Here is a 12,344-nt window from a genome sequence, read left to right as displayed (position 1 = left end):
TGTAACAGTGGGTGAATTTTATGATGTGTAAATTATGCCTCAATAAAACTGTTTTTAAAAAAAAGACAAATCAAAACCACAATGTTCTATTACCTCATACCCATTAGGGTAACTTATAAACAAAACAAAACAGAAAATAACAAGTGTTGGTAAGGATGTGGAGAAACTGGAACCCTTATACTTTGTTCATGGGATTGTAAAATGGTGCAACCACTATGGAAAACAGTATGGAGGTTCCTCAAAAACTAAAAATAGAACTACCATATCATCTAGCAATCCAACCTCTGGGAATATAACCCAAAGAATTAAAAGCAGGGTCTCAAAGACATATTTGTACACCCATCTTCATAGCATTATTCAGAAGAGCCAAAAGGTGGAAACAACCCAAATGTCTGTTGGCAAAGGAATGGACAAACAAAATGTGGTATATACATACAATGGAATATTATCCAGCCTTAAAAAGGAAGGAAATCCTGACACATGTTAGAACATAGATGAACCCTGAGGACATTATGCTATGTGAAATAAGACAGTCACATAAAGACAAATAATATATGATTCTACTCATATGAGGTATCTTAGGTACTCAAATTCATAGAAAGAGGAAGTAGAATGGTGGTTACCAGAGGATCTTGGTAAAGAGGAGTTGATGTTTAATGGATATATTGTTTTCGATTTGCAAGTTGAAAAAGCTCTGGAGATCTGTTTCACAACAATGTAAATATACTTAACACTACTGAACTGTGCACTTAAAAATGGTTAAGATGGTAAATTTTATGTTATGTGTATTTTACCACAATTAAAAACAAAGAAAGAAAACCAAGGGATGGTGTTTGGGCAATGCTAGATTTAGAGTTTAAAAGCAGACTGTTTTATGGCAGTACAGTGCTAAACAGAGTGAGAAAAATCCCAAGGGGTGGGTGAAACTGAGCAGATCAAAGTCACAACCACTTATAAATAATTATCCTCCTAGGATTAAACCTTGAGTATGGCTGTATTAAATAATGCTATTTCTCCTTACTGCATCATAGTCCATCACCACATTTGCTGTTCACATGACCATGCCTCTCCATCACACACACACACAGGAACCGCACATATACACTCACGTGTGGGTTTCTGAGTATATGCAAGTTCTCCCGTCCCCAACACACACACACACACACACACACACACACACACACACACAGAGATAGAAGTTCAGGCAAAAATCTTATCCTATTCCTAGGACTATCTCACATGATGCATCACCCTTGGTACCAGTGCCCTCTGTGCTCCCTCCTTCTTTTTTGGAGAGATACACTTCCCGGGCCAGCTACCCAAAGCCCAGAAGAGAATGATTATCTGGGACCTTTAGCCTGAAATGGAGCCAAACAGACAACACCCAAACCAGAACTGAGTGAAGCTCAAGGCTCTAAGAGAATCTTGTGTTCCTCAGCTGCTAGGTTTTCAAAATCATCTCAGCAAAATAAGAGCCTTCACATTCTAGGTTATCTAAATAGAATAAAAAGCAGCTTTTCTTTTCTCAAACGGTCAAATTAGATAAACCTGAAATGTTAGATATCTGATGGCCCACTAGTGAGCAGACCGTGTCACCATGCCTAGGTTTTTCAAAATCATTACGGCAAAACGCAAGACAGAATTAATACCAGATGAGCTATGATCTAAGAGCCAAAGTATGACTTGCCTGTTGGAAATAGCTCAAAATTATAACCTTCCAAATAGGTTCAGCCTCAGGAGACCAGAATGAATCTGATACTCCTTTCAAGTGACTAGAACATCAGATTCACCTAGGAATCTAAGAGAAAAGTATCATCTTGCTGGTTTCCTCAAATAAGACTCTTCTCAGCACCCACAGAGCCCCACTCACAATTCACATTCAGTAAATACTTGTGGAAGACAGTGATTTCACTCCAGATCAATTTATCAATATCATAAATTCTATAACAATTTATTTTGGAATATAGTAAAAGCACTTAATAACTCTCATTGAAAAAAAAACAAATCTGGCTCATAAAAAAAGTTGCAAACAACAAGGCGTTTGGTTTGCCACAGGACAAATAGCCAGAAGTACCCTTGTCACAAAAGTCATTTCAAATTCCAAATTCCTCCATCATTTGAAAGAAGTGTCAGAAATATGTGCTTAAATAACTAAACAACATAAACTAGAAGTTAGACCTGTTTTCTCATAGGGTTACAAATGGTCTTAGATTATTCCTGGTCTGGTGAATTCCTACTGATCTACTTAAAGTCATCATGAATAAGAACAAAACTGACAGAATTTTTGCGTTATACTAAAAAGTTCACAAACACTGAAAGCACCAGATGTTTAAAGCATAGTTGTCTAAAGTTCTAAAAACAAAAAAAATAAACTATGTCTTGGTATAGAAAAACAACAAAGAGGACAGATATGGCTTGATTAAATCAAGGTAGTGCATATGTATAGTCTAAGTCAGTATTAAACAGAAGAGTACTTAAAATAGGACAATTAAGAGCCATACTGAAGTGTTATTTTAATTATACTTTTATAATTTAACAGTTTTTTTAATTGTCTAGGTTAATTCTGTTTTGATACAAGGTGTGGAGGAAACTGGTTAGTTTAGCTGTTCAAACATGCTACACATGTATATAGGCACATGCTACCAGAGAAACAGGAAGAAGGTAGTCTGGTTTCTAAGTAACAAACTTTATCCAAATGTTTTAACAGAAGAAGTTACCAAATTAACCTTTAAGCTTGGGTGGGGAAAAAAAAAAAAACACAAAAAAAAAACCTGGACCATCAAACCAAAGAATATGATGATCATTCAGAAAAATGAATACCAAGAAGCACACAGTGCCCTAAATTTGCAGTTTTTATCAACTCTTTTTTAAGAGTAGGGATTGGCAAACTTTTCTGTGAAGAGCCAGATAATAAATATTTTAGGCTTTGAGGGTCATACGATTTCAGTCACAAAGACTCAATTTTGCCACTGTAGCCCAAAAGCAGCCACAGACAATACGTAAAGGAATTAGCATGGCTGTGTCCCAATAAACGTTTACTTATGGACACTGAAATCTGAATTTCATATAACTTTCACAAAATATTATTCTCCTGTTTATTTCTCTTCAACCATTCAAAAATATAAAAAAATCATTCTTAGGTCATGGGCCAGACAAAAACAGGTGACAGGCTGGATTTAGCCTGTGGGCTGCAATAACCGCTGCTTAAGAGAACAGATCAGCCGCAGGTGTACCGAGGGGGATACCAGTCATGCTCTTCCTTGCTGGAATTCAGAGGAACAAATATACTGAGCTGACATCAGAAATAAATAAATAAACCATAAACTGAAATGTAATGGTGATGAATTGCTAATTAAAGAAATCTGATATAAGAATTATGAGGTTAGGGCCTCCCTGGTGGTGCAGTGGTTAAGAATCCGCCTGCCAATGCATGGGACACAGGTTCGAGCCCTGGTTCAGGAAGATCCCACATGACGCAGAGCAACAAAGCCCGTGCGCCACAACTACTGAGTCTGCGCTTTAGAGGCCGTGAGCCATAACTACTGAGCCCGCGTGCCTAGAGCCCATGCTCCACAACAAGAGAAGCCACTGCAATGAGAAGCCTGTGCACCGCAATGAAGAGTAGCCCCCGCTCGCCACAACTAGAGAAAGCCCACGCACAGCAACGAAGACCCAACACAGCCCAAAAGAAAATAAATAAAATAAATTTAAGAAAAAAAAAATTATGTGGTCAGATAATTAGATCCTAAGCACGAGCAAACTGCTTGAATTAGGCTAGCAGAAAGTTTATCAGACTCTTTAAGGGTCAGAAGTTTCACAAAAATGTTTTGACCAAAAGAAACAACTAATTTCTCTCAAAGACTTAGAAGGAAACTTGCTACAGTGTTGATGATAAGTAAACTGTTTTTTTTTCTTTCGAGGTTTATTTGAAAAACGTTGTTTACATAATATTCTCAACTCACCAGAAAAGAAATACAATGGCTCAGTGGAGGAAATATGCCTGACATCTGGTGGAAGCCTTAGGTACTGTAGGTATGTGACCTATATTATTTACTGAAGGAAAAACAAACAAACAGAAGAAGGGGGATGGGGTAGGTGTCTGTTTATATAAATCATGTTTAGTGTCATTCATTAATTCAATACGTATTAAATGCCTACCATGTCCCAGGCACTGTTTTAGGCACTGAGAACTCAGTGAAGAACAAACAACACAGTCCCAGCCTTTGTGGAGTGTACATTTTTATGACATGCTTTACTTTATTCTGAGGAAAAGACTTTAAAAGTTTAGAATATAGTATTTATAACATCCTAACCTCTTACAAGCACTTTCAGATACATTATCCTTAAACAATATCCTGAGATAATTAAGATGAGTTTTATTACCACCATTTTACAGAAAAGTAAACTGATGTCTCTTGATTTTCAATCTAGTTTTTCTTCTGTCACATCACACTGCCTCCCTTATATTTTTCAACCAACCAAGTTACAGCCATTCGATGTTCGCCCTTGATTCTAAACTTAACCACAGGGTTCAAACAATGGTTTGATTACCATATGTTTCTACAATAACAATTTCTTACTGGGTCAGCATGTTAGGAAACCAGGAAAGAAGGCTTGGCATGGAGTGAGGAGTCCCAGACTCTGGTCCCAACTCCAGCACTTTGTAGCTGTGTGATCTTGGGCAGGTCAAGCAACCTCCCCGATCCTGTTCCCTGATATGTAACAGGTTAATGCTATGTATACTACAAACGTTGCTGTGAGGGTTAAATGAAATAACATACACGGAAGAGGTGAACAAAGGGCTAGGAACACTGTGGGTGTTCAATAAATATCAAAACTTGAATCTCAAATTTGTGAGCATCTGAGTATCTCTACCCTATGCCAACAATGAAACGTAAGGAATTAACATTAAAATGTACTTAATCGCAATTCCTGTCCCAAATTTCCACTGGAGTTTTAATTTTACTTCTAGGCATTTAATGGTAAAACCTAAGGTTTTTAAAATATGTTGGCCGCTCTCGCGCATCAGCTGAGTGAAGAAGGCGAAAGGGCTGTGTTGTTAGGAGAGTCACTTTAGAAGTCAGCCTTGTTACCAAAGCACCAGGTTCGATAGTTCTCTGCTTCTTAACCTTTTGCTTGGTTGATTTTCATGGAACTAGCTGATTTTTTTTATTGGGGGGGGGGGGTCTCTCTGCTAAAAAACTCCGTAACTTCCATGTTCCACTGACATTGCTGTTCCTGAAGTGCAGGTGTCAGTGGTCTGCAATCAGTTTTTGTTTTGTTTTGGGGGAGTCTAATCTCTTAGGAGTATTTGCACTCTACTGAAAGCCTTGCCAAACGACTTTGTAAACACAAGATTAGGAAAAGGAAAGGGTATTAGCCTGGACGAGAGTGCGGGAGACCCTTTTACATGCATGTGTGAACATTTCCCGTGTTGACTTCGGACCCATGGTTTGTGGTCCACAATCTAGCCACTCCAGAGCTTCTGTTGACTCTTGCAAGTGGACACCTGGGTCTCAACTTCCCCGCTGTACGTTTCTTTGGGGGTGCAGCTAAAAAAATGGTGGTCTTGGACATGAGGTAAGAGGGTGACAACTTGGCCTCAGCCATCATCTGTCTTCTGCTGGCATTGGTTGAATATTATCAAGTTCAGTCTTTGACGTGAAAGACCGAAGGCTCTTCGTGCGCCAGTCAGGTGGCACGGCTGTGCCTCTGAGGTGGGAGAGCCAAGTTCAGGACACTGGTCCACAAGAGACCTCCCAGCTCTACATAATATCAAATGGCGAAAACCTCCCAGAGATCTCCATCTCAACGCCAAGACCCAGCTCCACTCAACGACCATCAAGCTACAGTGCTGGACACCCCATGCCAAACAACTAGCAAGACACGAACACAACCCCACCCATTAGCAGAGAGGCTGCCTAAAATCATAATAAGGCCACAGACACCCCAAAACACAGCGCCAGACGTGGACCTGCCCACCAGAAAAACAAGATCCAGCCTCATCCACCAGAAAATAGGCACTAGTCCCTTCCACCAGGAAGCCTACACAACCCACTGAACCAACCTTAGCCACTGGGAACAGACACCAAACACAACGGGAACTACGAACCTGCAGCCTGCAAAAAGGAGACCCCAAACACAGTAAGTTAAGCAAATGAGAAGACAGAGAAACACACAGCAGATGAAGGAGCAAGGCAAAAACACACCAGACCTAACAAATGAAGAGGAAATAGGCAGTCTACCTGAAAAAGAATTCAGAATAATGATAGTAAAGATGATCCAAAATCTTGGAAACAGAATGGAGAAAATACAAGAAACATTTAACAAGGACCTAGAAGAACTAAAGAGCAAACAAACAGTGGTGAACAACACAATAATTGAAATTAAAAATTCTCTAGAAGGGAGCAATAGCTGAATAACTGAGGCAGAAGAACGGATAAGTGACCTGGAAGATAAAATAATGGAAATAACTACTGCAGAGCAGAATAAAGAAAAAGAATGAGAAGAATTGAGAACAGTCTCAGAGACCTCTGGGACAACATTAAACGCACCAACATTCGAATTACAGGGGTCCCAGAAGAAGAAGAGAAAAAGAAAGGGACTGAGAACATATTTGAAGAGACTAGAGTTGAAAACTTCCCTAATATGGGAAAGGAAATAGTTAATCAAGTCCAGGAAGCACAGAGAGTCCCATACAGGATAAATCCAAGGAGAAACACAACAAGACACATACTAATCAAACTATCAAAAATTAAATACAAAGAAAAAATATTAAAAGCAGCAAGGAAAAAACAAGAAATAACATACAAGGGAATCCCCATAAGGTTAACAGCTGATCTTTCAGCAGAAACTCTGCAAGCCAGAAGGGAGTGGCAGGACATATTTAAAGTGATGAAGGAGAAAAACCTACAACCAAGATTACTCTACCCAGCAAGGATCTCATTCAGATTTGACAGAGAAACTAAAACCTTTACAGACAAGCAAAAGCTAACAGAATTCAGCACCACCAAATCAGCTTTACAACAAATGCTAAAGGAACTTCTCTAGGCAGGAAACACAAGAGAAGGAAAAGACCTACAATAACAAACCTAAAACAATTAAGAAAATGGTAATAGAAACATACCTACTGATAATTACCTTAAATTTAAATGGATTAAATGCTCCAACCAAAAGAAACAGACTGGCTGAATGGATACAAAAACAAGATCTGTATATATGCTGTCTACAAGAGACCCACTTCAGACCTAGGGACACATACAGACTGAAAGTGAGGGGATGGAAAAATATTCCATGCAAATGGAAATCAAAACAAAGCTGAAGTAGCAATTCTCATATCAGACAAAATCGACTTTAAAACAAAGACTATTACAAGAGACAAAGAAGGACACTACATAATGATCAAGGGATCAATCCAAAGAAGATGTAACAATTGTAAATACTTATGCACCCAACATAGGAGCACCTCAATACATAAGGCAAATACAACAGCCATAAAAGGGGAAATCGACAGCAGCAGAATCTTAGTAGGGGACTTTAATACCCCACTTTCACCAATGGACAGATCATCCAAACAGAAAATAAATAAGGAAACACAAGCTTTAAATGATACATTAAACAAGATGGACTTAATTGATATTTATAGGACTTTCCATCCAAAAACAGTAGAATATACATTCTTCTCAAGTGCACATGGAACATTCTCCAGGACAGATCATATCTTGGGTTACAAATCAAGCTTTGGTAAATTTAAGAAAACTGAAATCGTATCAAGTATCTTTTCCGACCATAGGCTATGAGACTAGATATCAATTACAGGAAAAAAACTGTAAAAAATACAAACACGTGCAGTCTAAACAATACACTACTTAATAACCAAGAGATCACTGAAGAAATCAAAGAGGAAATCAAAAAATACCTAGAAACAAATGACAAGGAAAACACGATGACCCAAAACCTATGGGATGCAGCAAAAGCAGTTCTAAAGGGAAGTTTATAGCCAAACAATCCTACCTTAAGAAACCAGAAACACCTCAACTAAACAACCTAACCTTACACCTAAAGCAATTAGAGAAAGAAAAACAAAAAAACCCCAAAGTTAGCAGAAGGAAAGAAATAATAAAGATAAGATCAGAAATAAATGAAAAATAAATGAAGGAAATGATAGCAAAGATCAATAAAACTAAAAGCTGGTTCTTTGAGAAGATAAACAAAATGGATAAACCATTAGCCAGACTCATCAAGACAAAAAGGGAGAAGACTCAAATCGATAGAATTAGAAAAGAAATAGGAGAAGTAATAACTGACACTGCAGAAATACAAAGGATCATGAGAGATTACTACAAGCAACTATACGCCAATAAAATGGACAACCTGGAAGAAATGGACAAATTCTTAGAAATGCACAACCTTCCAAGACTGAACCAGGAAGAAATAGAAAATATGAACAGACCAATCACAAGCACTGAAATTGAAACTGTGATTAAAAATCTTCCAACAAACAAAAGCCCAGGACCAGATGGCTTCACAGGCGAATTCTGTCCAACATTTAGAGAAGCGCTAACACCTATCCTTTTCAAACTCTCCCAAAATATAGCAGAGGGAGGAACACTCCCAAACTCATTCTATGAGGCCACCATCACCCTGATACCAAAACCAGACAAAGATGTCACAAAAAAGAAAACTACAGGCCAATATCACTGATAGATGCAAAAATCCTCAACAAAATACTAGCAAACAGAATCCAACACCACATTAAAAGGATCATACACCATGATCAAGTGGGGTTTATCCCAGGAATGCAAGGATTCTTCAACATATGCAAATCAATCAATGTGATACACCATATAAACAAATTGAAGGGGAAAAACCATATGATCATCTCAATAGATGCAGAGAAAGCTTTCAACAAAATTCAACACCCATTTATGATAAAAACCCTCCAGAAAGTAGGCATAGAGGGTAGTTTCCTCAACATAATAAAGGCCATATATGACAAACCCACAGCCAACATCGTCCCCAATGGTGAAAAACTGAAACCATTTGCACTAAGATCAGGAACAAGACAAGGTTGCCCACTCTCACCACTGTCATTCAACATAGTTTTGGCAGTTTTAGCCACAGCAATCAGGGAAGAAAAAGAAATAAAAGGAATCCAAATCGGAAAAGAAGAAGTAAAGTTGTCACTGTTTGCAGATGACATGATACTATACATAGAGAATCCTAAAGATGCTACCAGAAAACTACTAGAGCTAATCAATGAATTTTGTAAAGCAGCAGGATACAAAATTAATACACAGAAATCTCTTGCATTCCTATACACTAATGATGAAAAATCTGAAAGTGAAATTAAGAAAACACTCCCATTTACCACTGCAACAAAAAGAATGAAATGTCTAGGAGTAAACCTACCCTTGGAGACAAAAGACCTGTATGCAGAAAATTATAAGACACTGATGAAAGAAATTAAAGATGATACAAATAGATGGAGAGATATACCATGTTCTTGCATTGGAAGAATCAACATTGTGAAAATAACACTACTACCCAAAGCAATCTACAGATTCAATGCAATCCCTATCAAACTACCATTGGCATTTTTCACAGAACTAGAACAAAAAATTTCACAATTTGTATGGAAACCCAAAAGACCCCAAATAGCCAAAGCAATCTTGAGAACGAAAAATGGAGCTGGAGGAATCAGGCTCCCTGACTTCAGACTATACTACAAAGCTACAGTAATCAAGACAGTATGGCACTGGCACAAAAACAGAAAGATAGATCAATGGAACAGGATAGAAAGCCCAGAGATAAACCCACGCACATATGGTCACCTTATCTTTGATAAAGGAGGCAGGAATGTACAGTGGAGAAAGGACAGCCTCTTCAATAAGTGGTGCTGGGAAAACTGGACAGGTACATGTAAAAGTATGAGATTAGATCACTCACTAACACTGTACACAAAAATAAGATCAAAATGGATTAAAGACCTAAATGTAAGGCCAGAAACTATCAAACTCTTAGAGGAAAACATAGGCAGGACACTCTATGACATAAATCACAGCAAGATCCTTTTTGACCCACCTCCTAGAGAAATGGAAATAAAAACAAAAATAAACAAATGGGACCTAATGAAACTGCAAAGCTTTTGCACAGCAAAGGAAACCATAAACAAGACCAAAAGACAACCCTCAGAATGGGAGAAAAGATTTGCAAATGAAGCAACTGACAAAGAATTAATCTCCAAAATTTATAAGCAGCTCATGCAGCTTAATAACAAAAAAACAAACAACCCAATCCAGAAATGGGCAGAAGACCTAAATAGACATTTCTCCAAAGAAGATATACAGGCTGCCAACAAACACATGAAAGAATGCTCAACATCACTAATCATTAGAGAAATGCAAATCAAAACTACAATGAGATATCATCTCACACCAGTCAGAATGGCCATCATCAAAAAATCTAGAAACAATAAATGCTGGAGAGGGTGTGGAGAAAAGGAAACCCTCTTGCACTGTTGGTGGGAATGTAAATTGATACAGCCACTGTGGAGAACAGTATGGAGGTTCCTTAGAAAACTACAAATAGAACTACCATATGACCCAGCAATCCCACTACTGGGCATATACCCTGAGAAAACCATAATTCAAAAAGAGTCATGTACCAAAATGTTCATTGCAGCTCTATTTACAATAGCCTGGAGATGGAAACAACCTAAGTGTCCATCATCGGATGAATGGATAAAGAAGATGTGGCACATATATACAATGGACTATTACTCAGCCATAAAAAGAAACGAAATTGAGCTATTTGCAATGAGGTGGATAGATGTAGAGTCTGTCATACAGAGTGAAGTAAGTCAGAAAGAGAAAGACAAATACCGTATGCTAACACATATATATGGAATTTAGGGGAAAAAAAAGATGTCACGAAGAACCTAGGGGTAAGACAGGAATAAAGACACAGACCTACTAGAGAATGGACTTGAGGATATGGGGAGGGGGAAGGGTAAGCTGTGACAAAGCGAGAGAGAGGCATGGACATATATACACTACCAAACGTAAGGTAGATAGCTAGTGGGAAGCATCCTCATAGCACAGAGAGATCAGCTCGGTGCTTTGTGACCACCTAGAGGTGTGGGATAGGAAGGGTGGGAGGGAGGGAGACGCAAGAGGGAAAAGATATGGGAACATATGTATATATATAACTGATTCATTTTGTTATAAAGCAGAAACTAACACACCACTGTAAAGCAATTATACTCCAATAAAGATGTTAAAAAAAAAAACAAAAAAAAACACTTCCCTAATGTGGGGAGAGTACCTAGGTCCAAGAAGCACAGAGTCCCAAACATGATGAACCCAAAGAGATCCACATCAAGACATATGAAAAAAAAAAAAACTTAAATTCCTAGCTCATATCTGACAACAACAACAACAAAGGAAAAAATACAGAAATAAGAAATTTATTGACAGAGGTATTTTTATAATCTTGAAGGGAGAATATTAATTTTAAATACGAAATAGAAGCCAGAAACATAAAGAAAAAAATTAACAAGTTTGACCATTAAACTAAAACTTCAGTAAGAAACTTTATTCTCTACTCTGAGAAAGATCAAGCTTGAAATGGTCACAGATATACACATTGTAGCATGCTCCCTTTTTTTTTGAAAATCTGTGAGCAAATAAGCATGCTATGTAAGAAATAACTATAAAGGGTGAGCCTACTTAAAAAGTGTTTAATTAGTGGCCTAGTTCAGTCAAGTACATTGGTCATCCAGTCCCTATTCCCAACTCTCAACCTCCTTGGTAGATGGCATTCATCCAAATCAGGATTACTGATTTTTAGTAAAACAAATAAAAGCAACTTTAAGTGTCTGAAAATAATACCTGCAATGTGTAAGGACACCTGAAGTACAAGAATGTTGTCTATTTTTTGTCCAACCAAAAAAGGGCCCTTCTAAATTAATATAGTGAAACAATGATTAAAACAATCATGATCCTATCTAAATGAAATATTTCGCTGACTTTAAGCATTCAAATGTAGGAGCTACCTTCATCTCTAAGTGCAAAACAGCAATCTTTTTCTTTTTCCTGATCATGATTAAGAAATGCACAGTGGCCCACTCCTAACAATTTTCTCATCTATACTTGTAACTTTTTCCTAAGGAAGCCAGACGAAAACACTGCACTTTATAAAACTGGCTTCTTCACTGTCACTCAAACCTATTTGCATGTAAGCAAAGTACTGTGTGAATACTGTTTGCACCTTGCATAATACCTGGAAGATCCTTAATAAATATTTGCTGAATGAATGGAAAATTTAAATTTCAGCAAGCATTA

General features: G+C 37.8%; 1 protein-coding gene across 23 annotated transcripts in view; it reads right to left on the bottom strand.

The window, feature by feature from the left end:
* DTNB (dystrobrevin beta) overlaps positions 1-12,344 on the bottom strand; it is a 608,309-nt gene that overhangs the window by 104,178 nt on the left and 491,787 nt on the right. The gene's annotated exons all lie outside the window — the stretch shown is intronic.

This window comes from Orcinus orca, chromosome 13 (assembly GCF_937001465.1).
Source record: "Orcinus orca chromosome 13, mOrcOrc1.1, whole genome shotgun sequence".
In the NCBI taxonomy this organism is placed as follows: domain Eukaryota; kingdom Metazoa; phylum Chordata; class Mammalia; order Artiodactyla; family Delphinidae; genus Orcinus; species Orcinus orca.
The sequence above is the reverse complement of the archived record's forward strand: the minus strand, read 5'-3'. Positions and strand labels throughout refer to the sequence as shown.